The sequence below is a fragment of the Sminthopsis crassicaudata genome, chromosome 3 (genome assembly GCF_048593235.1).
Source record: "Sminthopsis crassicaudata isolate SCR6 chromosome 3, ASM4859323v1, whole genome shotgun sequence".
In the NCBI taxonomy this organism is placed as follows: domain Eukaryota; kingdom Metazoa; phylum Chordata; class Mammalia; order Dasyuromorphia; family Dasyuridae; genus Sminthopsis; species Sminthopsis crassicaudata.
The window spans coordinates 454,816,098-454,830,076 of NC_133619.1; the positions used below are offsets into that span (position 1 = coordinate 454,816,098).

At 35.5% G+C, this 13,979-nt stretch overlaps 1 protein-coding gene across 10 annotated transcripts in view; it reads right to left on the bottom strand.

The window, feature by feature from the left end:
* Nucleotides 1-13,979, bottom strand: part of TANK (TRAF family member associated NFKB activator) — a 513,112-nt gene that overhangs the window by 60,729 nt on the left and 438,404 nt on the right. For 3 of the 10 annotated variants that reach the window (XM_074303298.1, XM_074303294.1, XM_074303297.1), the window contains exon 1: nucleotides 6,385-6,526. The exons of 5 other annotated variants lie outside the window; for them this stretch is intronic. The gene's annotated coding sequence lies outside the window, so the exon portion shown is untranslated. Of the gene's footprint in view, nucleotides 1-6,384; nucleotides 6,528-13,979 lie in introns of those variants that run through there. 2 more of the 10 variants (XM_074303286.1, XM_074303307.1) reach the window with 2 other exon arrangements.

Here is a 13,979-nt window from a genome sequence, read left to right on the forward strand (position 1 = left end):
AGATTGTAAGGGCAGCTAGGTGGCGCAGTGGATAGAGCACCAGCCCTGAAGTCAGTATCAGGAGGACCTGAGTTTAAACTTACCCTCAGACATTTAACACTTCCCAGCTGCAAGACCCTGGGCAATATAACCCCAATTATAACCCCAATATAACCCAGATATAATCCCAATTGCCTCAGCAAAAAAAAAAATAAGGAATGAATCAAATTTACAAGAAAAGGGACTATTACCAATTAATAAGTCATATAAGGACAAGAACATATAGTTCTCAAGGGAAGAAATTCAGACTATCTATTATCATGAAAAAAAAAAAAAAAGTTCCAAGTCACTACTGATTAGAAAAATACAAATTAACAATTCTGAAATTCTACCTCACACCCAAAAAGGGAAAAAAAATGACAAGAAAATTATAAATGTTGGAGAGACTGTGGGAAAACAGGCACATTAATAAACTGTTGGTAGACCTGAGAATGGACCTTTTCCATGTGAAAAGCAATTTGGAATTATATACATAAAGTTTCTAAGCTATGTGGCCTTTGACCCAACTAGACCACAGTTAGACAATCTCCTGTTGGGGTTCAAGAGTTCCTGTTGGCCCCAAAGGTATAATGGGGTTCCAGATCAATGTCTCAAAAAAATTTGTAGGCTGAGACCTCCAAGAGGCAAAGATTTGTCATGCTGCTAAGTAGCGAGCTAAATTCTTACAGGGTTTTTGGCAAGGAAAGAGGATACAGATAGGGTTTTTATAGGGAGTAAATAATCTTAGGAGTTGGCATCATAGATCTTGGTTTTCTGATTGGATTCAGTAACTGTATAGTTATGATGTTTTTATCAATGTAAAGAATTTGGCTAAGAATTCAACCAGACGTCTTAATCAAGCGTGTGGGAACTTTAAAAAAGTTCCAGAAAGGCAACAATAGGCCCAAATAAAACCAAAAGGTCAAGATAATCAGTGCTCCTCTCTTTTTGCTTCAGGGAGTAGCTTGGCCCACAATTAAAATAAAGTAAAAGAGGGTGTGTGTGTGTGTGTGTGTGTGTGTGTGTGTTGTAGTTTTTATTGTAATGGACACAGCACTAGGTCTGGAATCAAAAAGACCTGAGCAAATCCCTTAACACTGTTGGCAGGAAGAGTTGGACTTGGCTGAATACCATCACCACAACCCCACCACATATATGTATATTTATGCATACACACATATACATATGTGTGTATGTGTGTATTTTTGTGATATGTCTATATGTGAAATATATTATAATGTAGAGGACTTTTATAAATTATTTAAGAATGAAATAAGCAGAACCAGGACAAGAACTATGATCAATAAATTGACCATTCATGATTGCAGAGAACCAATGATGAAACCTGCCATCTTTTATAAAGATGTAACAGATTTAGGGTACAGAATGAGACATATATGTTTTTGTGTGCAGTCACTGTGGAAATTGTTAAAAAGAAATTCGTTTTCCTTTTCTTGGAAGGGAAGAGTTCTGTTAACTTTTAAAAATAAATAGGTATGTATGTGAGGGGGAGTGAAGTTTCAAATGAGGTCACTGTATCATTAATTTTATTTAACTGTTTATGTTACAAAAGATTTCTCATGAAGTGAGAGTAATATATAAATGCATAAAATATTATAAACAAAAGACATAAAACTTAGTGGGGAAAAGGAAGGTACAGAGTAGTATTGCCAGACTATAACTGAGGAGATGTCACTGAAGTCTTTTGACACTATCAATTGGTTCAGCATTAGAAACTGAACTGATTTTATCAGTGGAAATGATATTAAGAAGGCATTACCATCTGCTTTCACTCAGAAAAGATTCTGAAGATCAACTGGGAGGACAAGATGCCAGACACTGAGGTCCTTTCTCAAAATAAACTGCTAAGCACTTCAACTCTACTGCAGAGAGCACAACTCCATTGGGCTGGCCACACTGTTCAAATACCATATGTATACTTGCTAAAAGAAATTATTTTGTGAAGAACTCACAGAGGGCAAGAACTTACAAGGTGGTCAGAAAAAGCAATATAAGGACACTCTCAAGGTATCTCTTAAGAACTTTAGAATTGATTGTATGACACGGGAAACATTGGCACAGGACCACCCAGCATGGTGTGTCTTCATCAGAGAAGGTGCAATGCTCTATGAGCAAAGCACAATCAATTCAATTAGCCCAAAGAAAATATAAGATGCACAAAATTAGAGAAGCTACCCCAAATGTTCATATGGACTATTTGTGTCAGACCTGTAGCAGAGCATTTCAAGCTTGTATTGGTCTGATTAGCCACAGGTGGACTCACTGTAACTTAACTCTAAACATAGTTATGTCATTCTGATCCTCTTGGAGAACAAAAGGACAACAACCAATCCTCTCTTTTGTTATTGTATCCTAAGGATCATGGGACTTTTCTATCTGACTTGCTGAATCTTCTATAAATTCTCTTTCCTATTTGACTGTGAGCTACTCGAGGTTGTGTGTTACATTTCTTTCACCCCCAAATTTAATACCATGTATTACCTATAGTTATGCTAAATAAGTGATTCATTCACTCATAGTACTTGGCACATAGTAGATGCTTAATAAATGCCTATTGCTACTACATTATACCTTTCCCAAAACCTATTTCCCTCTTTATGGAAGTTCTTCCTAAGCCAAATAACTTCATTCCTTATGAAAGTGCCCACTGGCGGGCTGGAAATATGATTACTTCTTTCTGTGGAACTTAGTATGCAAAATCAAACTTATGCCATCACTTCAACTTTACCAAGAAACATTTCTTTTATGAGAAGCAATTTGTCAAATGTTGGTGAAGAACTAGATTTCTTCTATAATTAACACTCTTTAAAACCACCTTCAAAAAGGTATTTATTCAAAAAGTATCTAAGTAGATAAAGAGGATACTGAATTTAGTCCTGTGACAACCAATCCAGATAACAAAGACAACTCACTTTTATTTAGTGCTTTAACAAAGGACTTTCTTCACAACAGTTTTGAGTGGTATCTCAGTTTCCTCATCTGTAAAAGAAATTATTTCTAAGGTCCCTTCCAGCTCTGAATACTTCAAGTGTAAGTTAGAAAACAAAAGCAAAAACAAAAGTCATTCCCAATAAATCCACATGGAAGGAATTAGAATGGGAACAAGTGAGAGGTCTTATAAGTCAAGTTTGGATAATAGGTTTTTTTACTATGCACATCCATCTTTACATTCAATTGTGATTAATACTTGTGGTGAAAAGTAAAAGAAAAATAGATGTTTCTTTTTCATAAGAGCATAGCCATTCAGTCATGTCACCGAAAGCTATGCATTTTATTGCTATACTATAAAGAAAACTATCCAAATGGTCTGCCTAGCCAAACTCAACTTCTTTTAGCTAATATTCAGTCACATGAATAATAATAGCTATTCATTTTCTGTAGTCAATACTTCACTCTGACATCATTTTATATTATACTCCACAATTCACTGGAGATATTATTTGCTGAATTATGGGACCTGTTTCAGGACATCAGTTTCAAAGTATGCAAAAATTGTTGGATTAATCATCTGTAAAAGTCAAAAGGAAAATTTCTCACAAATTTCCTCTTCCCAAAATATGTTTTCCTCTGACACAAAACCAAATCAAAGTTTAACAAGTTCTAATGGGAGCTCCTTGAAGACAATTCTCAGCACAATGACTGGTACAATACAATTGCTTTATAAATGTTAGTTGACTGTTTAATCAATCAAGCTTTTAGTAAGCCTTTATTATGTGCTTGGGGGAGGGGATATAGAAACAAAATCAACTAGTTTCTGTCCTTAGTAAGTTTTCATTCTTTTGAATGAAGAAAAATTGTCTTGATTGGATACTTTTGTTCAATTCCCAGTTCTACCTTAATGTTTCAGAATAATGTTAAGATGCCATGGAGGATGTAAGAGAATGTGTCGCCTTTATAAGGTGTTTCTCTACCACGCATTTTGAATCCACTACAGTAATTTGTTGCTAGGGTGGAAAGTCTTAGCAATGATCTCTATGATAAAATTTCCCTTATAATATTGTGAAGCAAGTGACAAAAGAATGAAAATGATGTTTTCACCAGAAGTTTCATTCTTGGGTTTTTTGGGTCATACTATAACATAGAGGAACGATTCTTGGCAGAAGCTATACCTGTATAATGTTGCTAAAGAAAGAAAACAAAGACTATTTAGCCAAGAATTATCTTCTTTCTCAATAACATATTCTTTCCCTGTCATCCTCAAGAGGAACGAAAATGACCCAGACTTTGACATATTTCTTGCTGTTAGTCCACTACCACTGTACCATGGGAATCATTTCCTCATTAATTTAGATTAATTCAAGAGAATTGTATGTCCTTTTTAAAAATTGTGTTCATGTTTTTGATAAATAATTTTTCTGTGTCTTAACGAGAATTCTATATTGTCGCTTCAACCTTGAAATTTCTGATCTGTGTTGAGGAGAACCATCTTATTCTTCCTCATTGTAAATTTTATTTGGCACTTATTACACCTCCTTTCTTACATGTGACATATTGTCAAAATCTCCTATGAGATAAAGGAAACTTTTAAGTAGCTGTCTTTTTGTACTTTTTGGTAATTAAAATATGCCATTAGGGGAGCAGTTGATTTTTCTTCAGCTTAATTATATTCACAGATTTCTTTAAACCTTGATTAGTACTGCTTTTACTGTTAAATTCTAGATTAACAGGACCAAGTTGGCAATATTATGGAACAGTTAACACTGATGTTTTTTGATTCTAGTGGTTTCCAATTCAGAGTATGCTAACTGCAGAGGATTGGCAGTCTATATTGGGGCACTATAACGGGAAGTGGCTTTCGGTTCCAGGTCAGAAGGCAACTCTCCCCCCCCCCCCCCTGAGGCTGGGGTTAAGTGACTTGCCCAGGGTCACACAGCTAGGAAGTGTTAAGTTTCTGAGAGCAGATTTGAACTCAGGTCCTCCTGAATTCAAGGCTGGTGTTCTATCCACTGCGCCACCTAGCTGCCCCCAGAGGGCAACTCCTGCAAGCGGAATCATTAACCCCTTGTGAGCACTACTGTGTGTAGATAAAGAGCTTTCCTAGGAGTCAGGGATCTCCAACCCTGACAAAGAATAGCTCTATAATCATCTTTCACTGAATGGCTAGTGGATTCAAACTCAAATAAAAACGGGGATCACTAAATCCAATCCAAAAAGTCTGAATATATTAATTTAGAAAATTACACATCTACATTATTTACGTTCTATTGTATTATTTATTTTGTTAACTATTTCTCAGTTACACTTTAATCTGTTCTTTCAACATGCTTTATATCTCTACTCCAGGCAATTCTCTTAGACTAAATTCTCTTCAGGGTGCGTGCCCGATAGCATTGGTAGAGTGTTCTTCATCAGTTTCCTGTATCAGTGAAATCACAGGTCCGTCTCCTATCCTTAATTGCTTACTTGGAAACTTAGTATACTCATATTTGAAATCTTCTGTAACAGTAATTTCTTTAACTTTAAAATCACGTTTAATATTAAAGGCTAGAGGCAGAAGGAAGCATTTACATCGTACCACTATGTCCCAGGTACTGTGCTGAGTATTTTTACAAATACTCTCATCATCAGAACAACTCTGTGAGGCGGGTGCTATTAAATACAATCAGACACCAAATGATTAAACCACAGCTCTATTTCAACAATAATCTGCTATTCTTTCGCCTCCATCGTCATTAAAGGAAGCCGGGAGAAGTAATAAGTGACGGGCCTTATTGTCCCATTGACCAGATGAAAAACTAAGGAAGAGAGTGATCTGCTGGAAGTTTGATTAGAAAACCCCTCCCCCTTCTTGCTCTGTGTGTGTGAGAGACTATGAGAGTGGGAGAAGGCCTGAATTAGAGCGCACGTGACAGAATTAGTGTGATAGTGTGCTGAGAGTCAGGGGCTGCACATGGGATACTTAGTGTGACACAGTAGTGTACACTAGTAACGTCGGATGTGTGTCGCCTTGTTAGTGAATAAGATGGTGTGTGAGAATGAGTGTGTGATAGAGAATTGAGAGACAGTATATGTAAGATCGGAGTAAGAGAGAGACGTCAGTGTGTGAGAATAAGTATTTGGAAGAATGTGTGAGAGGGGTGATAGTAAGAGAAAGGGTAAGAACACGGCGCGCGCGTATGCGCGTGCGCGCGCGGCGGCCGGGAGGTGCAATCACTGGGCTCTTCCCCACGCGGAGCAAGGGCAAGCTGTACTGACTAGTAGACAAACTCCAGGCTGCCTTGGGCTCCGCCCCAGCCCGCTCCTCTCTTCCGAGGTCCCCATCCCCCATCCACTAGCCCAGACCCCCGGCCCCGCCGCAGGGACGGCCGGTCCGCCATTCCGGGAGGAACGCCTCTGGCTACTCACAGTCCAGGAATTCTGAGCCCCAACTTTTATCAGCTTGGCAGCGCCCAAACCGGGACTGTAACCGGAAGCGGCTTTCGGTTCCAGTTCAGAGGGCAACTCCTGCGAGCGGAATCATTAACCCCTTGTGAGCACTTCTTTCTCTTCGCGAGGAGCCCAGGAAAACCACCGCTAACTCTGCCTTTCTTGTTGATTAGAGGCAGGGCGGCGGTCAACCCAAGCCCAAGGTTTACTAGGACCGGAGGTGTGAGACCAGAGGGACTTCGTACAGTCCAGCCCATCTCGCTTTACGGGGAAGGAAAGTTGAGGGCCAGTCATTCTTTCTTTTACTGATCTGTTCAAGTTCACCCAAGTTGTAAATGGCTAAGGAGAATTTCAAACAAGGAGAGAGACAAACTAAGACCCCTTTTAGCGTTCATAAAGGTCTTTGTAGATTTATGGGAAAATATCCCATACAAGCCATTCCCCAATTGATAGTCAAAAGAATATGAATAATTTTCATAGAAATTGAAACCATTTTTAGTTATGAAAAAATGCTGTAACTCACTATTGAATAAACACAAATTAAAACAACTCTGAAGAGACAATGATAAATGTTGGGGGGAATGTGGAAAAGCTGTGACACTGATACATTGTTGGTGGAGTTGTGAAAGAATCCAACCATTCTGGAGAAAAATCTGGATATTGCTATCCAACTGTCCTCACCTTTTGAGCCAGCAGTGCCTCTATTGGATCATAAAAAAGGGAAAAGGACTCGCGGGCAAAAATGTTTGTGGCTCCCTCTTTGTAGTGGCCAGGAACTGGAAATTGAATGGATGCCCATCAATTGGAGAATGGCTGAATAAATTGTGGTATATGAATGTAATTGAATATTATTCTTAATATTAATTAAAAGCAGAAATCTTTTGAGATTTCTCATCCCAGAAATGGAGATAATACTATCTATACTACTTATCTCACAGTGTCAATGTAAGCAGAAAGATCACATGAGCAGATATGTGAAAAATACTTTGTAAGCCATAAATTATCAAATAAATGTGAATTTTTTGGATTTTAGAGTTATGAGGAAGATGGGTCTTATGTCTTTAATTCTAAGCTACCTGAGCAGTAGAGACTGCATTTGATCCAGGTTACTCCCAACGAGGCCCACTTTCATTTTTTGCCTTAGATTTGTTTCAGGAAAGTGAAAAAACTAGTGGGTCATCTGGTGTTACAAAAGGCAATTGCTTTCTTCTCTATTGTTGCTAGAATGAGCTCTTTTTACTAAACATACACTTCACACAAACACTACTTGTTATTTGGAGAGACTTCAAAAAAGATTATGTAGTGCTGGCTGTTTTTTAAATGTAAATATCTATGACTAAAAGTCCCTTGCTCTTTTTTAATTATTCAAATCCTGCTGATTCTTCGAGACTCATTTCAAATTCCATTTTCTCCAAAAAGTTTTGTTGATTCATTCAGCTCCTCATCCAAAAAAATTCTTATTGTATTTGACCACCAACAAGAAATCTAGATCATTTTGTAGCTATTTTTGTGTAAAACTAAATGAAATTGTTGGAAGAGTAGGGTAGAAAGAAATGAAAAATTCTACTTTTTCTTCCTTAAATTACATGATACCCTTGATATATAAATATATATTAACTGATTATGGTAAGTATTAATTATATCGAATAATTTTAAGATTATTTTCTCATATGTACATTGTGCTACAAAGCAGACCATACTGAAAAACACTAGGAAAACTGAATCTTATTATTATTCTATAATATACTTTACATAAATTTTGAGCATAGGGGACTTAATGATCAAGATTTTTATTCCTTAAAAAATACCTTCTTATGTACAAGTATTATAGATAAATCGAACATTGTTTATTAAGCTTTTAAGACTTTTGAAAAGTGCAAACTGTGCAAACAAAAGGAGAGTTAGACTTTGACTTTGAGACTTTTATAATGGGAGAATACAGCACATAAAAATGAGCAGAAAAGTCTGAGACTTTGGGTGAAGATATCCTGAGAATCCAGAGCAGACCTGAGAGAAGATTGATGGAAGAAGTGAGATTGTTTTGGGCTTTCCCTCAAATGGAGCACCTGTGATGGAATTTTATAATCTTGTGAAAGCATTTATTCAAAATTAGAGCAGAAGCATCAGGACAGAAGGATCAGGGAGGACAGAAATCAACGTGAGGAGGCATAGAAAAGAGGCTATTTAATAATGTTGTCTAGAAATTGTCCCAGCAAATGGAGTTTAAGGGGTAGTGGAGCCTCTCCTTGTGAACTCTTTTTTTTTTTTTTCTTTAAATTTCCTTTCTGGAGAGAATTTATTCTGGAATTTGGGAAAGGAACCAAAAAACAATTGGAGTCAAGGATCTGAGTTTTATATTCTGTTCCTTGTCACATATCATCCGTGCAACATTAGGTAAAATATGCTTTCTGAATCTTGGTCTCTTTAATTATAAAATGAGAATTAGGCTGGATGACCTCTAGTCATATCTTATCCTGTGACCTTGGAAGTACAGAGTAAAATAACAAAATATATACAAAAGGCTTTGATGACCATCAGATTCAAAACATCATTGAATGTTACAGTTTCAAGAAGCCTTAGAAATCATCTATCAGGGTTATTGGAGGCAACTATAAAGTGAAGTAGATAGTGCAATGGGCCTTGAATCAGGGAAGACTTGAGTTCAAATCCAGCTTCAGATACTTTTTAACCGTTTGAACAAGTCACTAAAGCTCTCTTTGCTTCAATTTCCTTATCTACAAAATGAGCTAGAGAAGGAGATGGCAAATCACTGCAGTACCTTTGCCAAGAAAACCCCAAATATGGCCATGGAGATTTGGACATGACTGAACAACAGCCAGGATTATTAATATAAAAACCATGAACTTTTTTTTTTAAGTTTGATTAACTACATTTCTATGTAATTGGTTTCTTTTGTACTGTCACATATTTCATTTTGTGTAATTAAAAACATTCTATAATCTATGGAGTTTCACTAGACTGCCAGTGGAATCCATGACATGCTGAAAGACTAAGAACCCTTGATCTAGTTTAACTCCTTCATTTCACAGATGATTCAGTTGAGGCCCAAAGAAATTTTATGATTTACCTACAGTCACAAAGCTGGTTAGTGACAGAATTGGGACTAGAATCTGGAATTTTTGGCTCCCAGTTTACTCTTTCTGTTAGATCAATTAAAAATTCATCCAGATTAACAATTTCTTTTAAAATAAAAAGACATTGAGAAGCCTAAGCTATTGTTCAGGAACAACAATAAAAATTAGATTATTTAGAAAACTGGGTAGTAGGAAGTGGTGGTGGCAGTGTGTGTGTGTGTGTGTGTGTAGATAGTGAGGTGATTTGGAACCTGGAGTGGCTTGGGAAGGGTAGTGCCAGGTTGAGCACTAAAATGGAAAAATTTGATAAATTATGGGGAAGAGACAAAAGATTATTACAGAAAGCATATAGGAGACAAATCCATCTACTTTTCATTTTGCTAAGTAGTAGAAATGGTTTTTACACTTCTGGAAATTATTTTGGTACCACTTTTTATCTCTCTGTTAAAAAAAAGGATAAATACTATTGGGTTAAGAGGTTACCTAGTGTTTAAATTGATATAATGGTCCCATTAAGAAAGAATTTGGATCAGTATAGCTGGAAACTCTTAACTGGGAGGGCTTGCCTGAAAATTTAGTCTTTCCTTTGTTTACTGAATTTTTGGAGTTTCCCTTTCTCAGTTTAAGTGCAATCCTAAAGTGAATTACTTCCCCCTCCTCAGAGATCTGGGGTCAAATTATCACTCAACTACTTACATCATATGTGACATTCAGCAAGTCCCTTAACTTTCCTGGGTTTCAGTTTCATCACGTATAAAATGCGACTTTTCATTTTCACTCATATTGTTAAGTGTAAACAGGGCCAAATTCTTAGTGGTTAGTACTCCAATGCAAAAAGTCCTATTTTAAGCTACAAATCTCCCTCTTTTGCTGAGGAAGTCTGAAGAGGCAGTAAAGCAATGTTTTTGTTTAACTCTTCAGGTTAAAAAGCTCCTGCCCACCTTCTTTTATTAGCTGTTTGATCCTTAGGCTAAGTTGGCCTCTCTGGGAAATATTTTCCACCTCAGAGATAGTGATTCTTGCAGGAGACAGCCCAGACTCTTTTTTTTCCATAACAACCTTTTCTCAATAAAATGAGAATGACCTTGCTAGAAATTGCCTCCTATCTCTTTATTTTTCAGTTTTCTCTACTTAATTCTATGCAATCCTGCCTACAACTTTTCCCATCATTTCTTGTTTGGTTATTTGAGTTTCATTTGAGTATATATATATATATATATATGTTTTTTAACCAACTTGTTTCCTAAAACCAGGCAAAACTTAAAAAAAAAGTTAAAGGTATATTAGTTTCGACATTATATGTATATGTATATATATATATATATATATTTTAACAATTCAAGCCATATATATTAAGAATTATGTATTTGACACTGCATTAGGTTCTGATGAAGTCCTCTTAAAAATTTTGTATTTTACCTACAGAATGTAAAATAAACAACAGCTTTCTCATATCTCTATTATTAGGTGACCTATTTAAATGGATCATCCTTGGGCAAAGCAAACTTTTTGGGCATGGTTATACTGAAGCCAGTTCTAACTAGTTCCAGAGAACTGCAAACCAGTTATTATTTTTTCGGTGAGCATTTATTTACACTTCAGAAATCCACAAATTGCTACAAACTAGAGCTTGATTCCTTGTTTTGTTTATTAGTTCCAGACTTAAGAAAGTGTTAACAATACAGATTAAATTTAGAAGTGTTTTGGGTTTATGGTTCTCTTTCCTTTCTCATCTCCCACAGCTGGTTATTAAACATTTACCAACACACCTCTGCTCTCGAGTAATTGTAGAATATTAAGTAATATGGGAGTAGTGGAAATTATTCTCAAACAAAATTTCCCCTTCTCCTTCCATGATGACGTAATATATTATACAACAGTTTTTTAAAAATGTCTTAAGCCTAAAATCAACTACTCCACAGATCTCCAGAGGTCTTTCAAGTATGGATATTTTCAGTCTAATCAATCTCTTTAAAAATTGGAGTCGACCCCTTCATGAGATATTCATAGATATTATTCCTTACCATGCTAAGATTTGGGCTAGTGAGGTCATCATCTGGGAGGCAGTATTTTAAAACATTTTTTTAAAAGACTCCTTCATAAAAATTACAACTTGATAGCAAATCATAAGTACAACTAAAAATCCAGCTTTCTCATAATTGATATTGTACCACAGGATTGGATTATGAGTTCTTTCTTACCGAAAGACATTCCTGATGACTTAGAAATATATCTAGTTTCCACTATACAGTTCTAATCAGGTTAATGAGTAGAATTACTTTGTTTTCTAGAATAACTTCAGGACTGTTAAAATAATACTTGGACTAATAATTTTGGGGGAAGATACTCATTTACAAGATTAATTGATAATTTATTTAGTGATCTCAAGGTAAGTTTGGAGACAAGGAGAAATCAGTTCACAAACATCTGCTATGGTTGCAGAATGGAAAGGAATATGAATGAAGCATTGGTTCTTACAGCCAAATTGTCATGTGTAAAATACCATCCTCAAGGGATCTATCTGTATTCTATTTATTCTCCTGAAAAAATGGTATTTGCTATTTTTTTTGCAAGTGAAATTATATGTTGGGCCATTACTTTCATTGTAATTTCAGTTGATGTTTTAGCCTGAGTTCAGTTTTTTCTTTAAAAAGCAAAGGCTTCCAAGTTTTTGATCTCCTTCAATCTTCTTCTCCCATCCCCTTAAGTAGGAATATTTTCTTCTTTGTTTTTTGTTTGGGTACTTTGTATATGTCTTTTGTAGGCCTTAACAGTCTACTTTTGTTGTTGTTGTTTTGTGTATGTTTGTGTGTGTTTATATAGATATAGATAGATGTTCACATATACATACATATGTACATATGTATATAGATCAAGACACAGTAATGCTCTGATAACTAATTTCCTAAAGTGAAGACTCCTTTTTTTATACGAATGAGTACTCACTTCCCTAGTTTTTATATTATTTTGTTTTTTGGCTGTTGTTTTCTAAATTCAGATTTCTATCCCTTGTTCTAAAAAATGAGACAACTGCCTCTGTGTAATTTAAAGTCCTCTCATTTTCACTTATTATTCACAGTGAATGCTTCTTTAACAAATCATACAATTGTGTATTATTTATGATTTACTATCAAAGCTTCAGGTGAACGTATTTTAGGGGATACAGGAAAAAAAGGATTCCTGTTTGAATGTCTTGCTTTTCTAAAGCTTCTTTGTGTCATTCTCCCCTTTCTTCATTAACTAATTCTGCCTTCCTGTGATAAACATATGTCTCTCCAATGTTATGTGCTGCCAAAGCAAACACACACCATACTCTCTAAGTCCTCTATTCTTTGTTGAGCTATTATTTACCAATTTCATCTTTATATTGTCTTCTTCTAGATAATAGTAGCATGTAATTTGTACTATTAATCCAACCCCTGCTAATCTTTCCCAGAAATGTCTAGGGGAAATTTAATTGTATAAAAAGGAGATAAAGAAATGTTAACTAAGCCTTTTGGTCATTCATCATCAGTCAATCTATTTTGAGCTCTTTGTGGATAATGTGGTAATATATATATTGTAAAGTACTAAATATCAAAACCATTAATGCTTTGAAACTGTATGTCATTTAGAAAAGGTAATGTTACAATCATCAAGTCTGTAATAATTAGTCTGCATTACTTCTATAATTACTTGTTAGCATAAAATGAGCGATGCTTAAAAAAGATATTTCTAACCTCTTATGGTAGCCATGTCTTCAAGCACTAGGTGGCCTACATCTAATACTTCCTTTCCTGATCTATCAACTTGTCTCTGCATTATTTCCAAGTTTCTAGTATAACCTGTGGCATAAATGAAGACTTAAAGGCGAACTTTACCAGAATCAGGCTAGTGTACTACAATGAATTAAAATAATCTAAGACAAGAACCAAAAAGAGTTTGGCTGACTATTGTGTTAATCCTTTAAAGTAAAATTGGCAAGCTTATAAAATGGAAACTACCAAAACCAAGCTCAAAATGTAATGGTAATTCTACATCAGTTTAGAATTAATCCATCAAATTTCAGTAAAAAACAAAAACAAAAAACAGAAAAGAAAAGAAAAACTGCAGACTCTACAGTTTATTATCCCAAGAAAAAACATCAGTCTAATCAACTAATGTTCAAATCTTATGTGTATTTGGATTCTTGTCCTGAGATATTTTATAATAAATTTTAACACTAGAAAAGGCCTACAATCCAAAGCTGAGCTAAAGAGAAATAGTTTTAAATAGGATCATAGAATCTCATGGTTTTATTCATCAGAAAGCTAGAAAGAACTTTAAAAAAAATAATATCTCTTTACTTTCATTTCTTCTTTAATTCCTTATACTAGCCAAATTCTCTTCCATAGCAAGGGAATCTGTCAAAAATGAGGGATTATAGATTTAGGCTGTACATTATGCTTTTAATGAGAGAGAGAGAGAGAGAGAGAAAGAGAGAGAAAGAGAGAGAAAGAG